Raw genomic sequence first — 4366 nt, 5'->3', positions numbered from 1 at the left:
GATTTGTTTTTCAAAAAGAGTATCTCCCTTCTACATTATTAAAACCGGATGTTTTTTTTATATAAGGGTATTTTTAATATGCTTTTTTGATGGAATGTAGGAATTGATTGAAGGTGTTTTTGGTGTAAGAATTTATGAAATGTAGGGAGTTTAGGTGTAAGAATTTATGAAATATAGCGTATTTAGGTCTTTTTAGTGTAAGAATTTATGAAATATAGGGAGTTTAGATGTAAGAAATTATGAAATATAGGGTATTTAGGTCTTTTTCGTGTAAGAATTTATGAAATGTAGGGTGTTTAGGTGTTTTTTATTGTAAGAATTTATGAAATGTAGGGTGTTTAGGTTAATTGGGACCTCTCAATATGGTCGCACATTTCCCATGGAATGAAATGGAAAGGCCTTATACTACTGGCTTTCGACGCCAACGTTCTGGACGCTTCGGCCATGTCGGATTAAGAAAGCGAATATCCTAAAGCGGAAAGCGCGAGAGCCTTTCAACCGGAAGAAGAAAAGAAATTTGTCAGCTTATTCAACGAGCAAAAATTCAGACCCAAAACGGCCATTTTCAAAGTCTGGTTCGAATATCCCAAACTCATGTTCTTCCAACCCGTGCCAGCTAAAGATGAAATCACTTTTACCAACAAAGAAGGTAAAAAAGGAAACCGGTACTAAAATCAGGTTCAGAAACGGTTTCTGTTACGACGTTTTGACTTCGGTCGATATTCAAGAAATAGTCAAAGCCGGCAGAAGAATCATCAGGATATTGGACGGTATCGTCTACGAGAAAAATTTCGACAGACCACCTTACGGCGAATACGATTTGAAACTGAGAGATTTGAGAAATCAATACAAAGAGGAAGGTAATATCGTGGGCAGCAACTGCATGAAACTTGCGGCCAATTCTCTCTACGGCAAACGATTCAGAAAGACATTCTGACCACCAGACATTTCGTCACCTGAGTATTATAGTGTTCTAAGTCCACTTTTTTCAATTTTGAGTAAAACGCATTTAAAAATCACAGGTTCCATTTTACAAAAGCAGACATGGGAATGTAAGAAATAAAACTATACATGTTTGTATATCGCTATATTACACTCTCACAATAAAATTGGAATGGTTTTAAAAATTGTTAATATAAACACAGATACAATGTGCATAGCCAAACTGTCATTCTTAAACTAAGTATGAGTTCGTGCTGGCTACGACTGTGATGCGGGATATCATATTTAAAAATCCATGCACAACCAAACAATGACTTGAAGTAAATACTTTCTTTTCTTTTTTTCACTGCATTTTCATATTCAAAATCTTTTATTTCAGGTCCATTTTCAACGATTCTCATTATATCACTCAATACACCTGTTTTAACAGAGCATCTGAGTTTAGTCTTAATTGTGTTTACCTCTACTCCTTTAGCACTTCTCACTAGAAACTGGTAATAGTAAACAACATTTAAGTATCATTAGTAAATTTGGCAGCAATTCTTGATATAGAATACAGACAGCACTACCAACATCTTAAAAAAGGAAAAGTCTTAGTATGTACTACTACTTGATCTTTTGTAGTGTCCATATTCTATATCACAAATATGATTGTCAATGACAAAATTTTGGGCAAAATTATCAGCTAATAACAAAATATAATTGGTAGACGACATGCTATTACCAATATCAACTTACACTAACCCTGACACCAAGTTATCAACTATATTTTGAATGTAATGTTTTTGTGAACTTAGTAAGATAAGACAGATTTATTGTATATACGCCCTTTGTGGACAGAATACAAATACTAACAGTACAATGGTTTACAATAAAACGAAACACGATATAAAAAAGAACACATTGAAGTGAAAAAATAATATAATTAGAAACATTGAAAGGATATAATTATATAGACACAGCTTTATGGAACAACAATCCAATCAAGAAGTGATGGGCAAACTATATATACATTAATGCTTATTATTAAGAACAAACAAGAGATAAATGGTTTATTGATACATTACATTAAATTTTAACAGGTACATAATTCTTAAAATAACATACAGGCTGATTAAGTAAAATAATTGAAATGAAGTAAATGAATTCAAAAGGATTAATTGAAGATTACATATAGATAACTATTGTTTTAAATAACTTACTATGGTTAAAGTTGAAAAATTTTAATAAATTGAATACATTTATAAATATGAATAATTACAAGTTGATGAATTTATCATATGCATGCGATAAACGAACACCTTCATCTCTGTTAAAGTCAGGCTGATATCTTCTGATGTTGATAGCTTCATGAAGTCTCCTGGTTTTATCTATATGCTTATTGATTGTCAGTATGTTGGTGTTGTCAAAGTTGACTTTTTGTCCTGTTTTCTTCCCATAGCAAGATGTTCAGCCACAGCAGATGTTCCTTCATTGCCGGGCTTGTCTTGATGGTCTTCTGACCGGTGCTGAGATGGCTGCCCTTTTGACATGTTGAGGGGTGTTGGAATGGTAGTTCACATACTGATCTGTATGAGTAGGTTTCCTGTACACGCATGTCTTCAACTGACCTAACCGCTTAATTCTCACATCCAGAAAGGTATAGAGTTATCTTCTTCTGCTTCCATGGTGAAATTCATCCTCTAATGCTGAGCATTCATCTTCAGCGCTAAGTATGGCAAAGGTGTCATCAACTTTCCGGAACCAGCAGATTGGTGAGATCGGAGAGGTTTCCATGGTCTTTTCCTTAAAGGCTGTTATATAGATTTCAGTAATCAATGGTGACAAGGGGCTTCCCTTAGGTATACCGTGGACTTGTTCATTGACCTTATTTCCCCATGTGAAGTAGGTAGAGGAGATACACATCTGAATGAGATCGACGATGCTGTCTGTAGTAAGTGTAGTATCTAGTGGGGTCTCTAATTTAGATATCTTATTTCATATGATACTCAACACATCTTTACATGGGACATTGGTGAATAAGTCGACAACATCATATGAGTACATCTTCCCTGTGGTCTGCAGTTCTTTCAATTTGGTGACAAATTCTTCTGGGTCTTTTAATGAATGAGTTAGCTGTTTTCCCCAAAGGTGTCAAGATTCTGCTAAGATGTTGGGCGATGTTATAGAAGACAGAATCCCGACAGCATATGAGTAGCCGAGCCTTGATGGGGTTTTTGTGGCATATGGTGAAAGTGGGTGACGGCTTGATCTCAGTTTACATTTAAGTTGATTGGTAATTTGGTTACTGGATTCAAGTTCGTTAAGCTCTTTATCCAACCCGTCTTTGTATATGCTCTATGGGTTTTTACGGAGTCTTCTGTAAGTTATCGCATCACTAAGTAGTTCTGTGACAGTTTGTTTGGTACTCTTTCTTATCCACGATAACTGTGGCTTTCCCCTTGTCTGCTGTTAAAATGGCGATCTTATTGTCTTGTCTGAGGTCAGTGAGTGCATCCCTTTGAACTTTGGTTAAGTTGTTGGGTTGTATCTTGTTTTTAGCGAGGATCTCTGTCACTTGGTGTCTCAGGTAGTTGATATGACCACCCGGTGCGAATTTGTGTAAGCCACGTTCTATGTTGACGATGAAGTCATCATGGTTTTTGAGTGTGGCAACGGGTGAAAACTTTAGACCTCGGGAGAGGTTTATCTGCTCGTCTGTAAGATTTTTCTGGCTTAGGTTGGTAACAGTTTTGGTTAGAAATTCAATTTTTTTGGTCTGGTTTGACAAATAATCTAAATGGTTTTTCTGTCTTTTTAAGTTGTCAAATTTGGTTTGTTGTGAGCTTTTGATTTTTTGGCCAAGAAGGTTGTTGGTCTTCTCTTGTTTGGATATAATTAGATGAAAATTATTATACCTTTATATACATACAATTCCAATAAGAGATCTGACAAAAGTAGAATATAGGTAAAGTAGACCAATAACACCTTTAAATATAGTTAATATTTAGAGCCAAAATGTTTCAATTCCATATTTTCAAGGAATAGTAACAATACAATAAACAACGATATGACGTCATGATATTGTCTTAGGGAGATGTGTTATGATGGAATTACACTTATGGAATGAAGAAAATAATCTAACAGACTGGCTGGACATTTTGTTACTTATGGATAAAGGTTTGTTGAAAAACCACAGTGGCAAATTATTGGATGATCATCCAATTGATGACAACGAAGTGGGTAATGATAATGATGTTGTGGAGATAGACGACGATGCAGCTGATGCAATTACAAGAAGTGTAACAAGAACTTTAAAGAAAAAGCCTTGGACAGAAGAATTTGCAAATATATCTTTACAAAACATTTATGTTTCCCCTACTCCTAATATTTGCGCCGAATCTGTACTTATTACGCTATTGGTGATAGCAGCCATAAGAAGGTC

Source organism: Lottia gigantea (assembly GCF_000327385.1).
Source record: "Lottia gigantea unplaced genomic scaffold LOTGIsca_318, whole genome shotgun sequence".
NCBI classification, from domain to species: domain Eukaryota; kingdom Metazoa; phylum Mollusca; class Gastropoda; family Lottiidae; genus Lottia; species Lottia gigantea.
The sequence above is the reverse complement of the archived record's forward strand: the minus strand, read 5'-3'. Positions refer to the sequence as shown.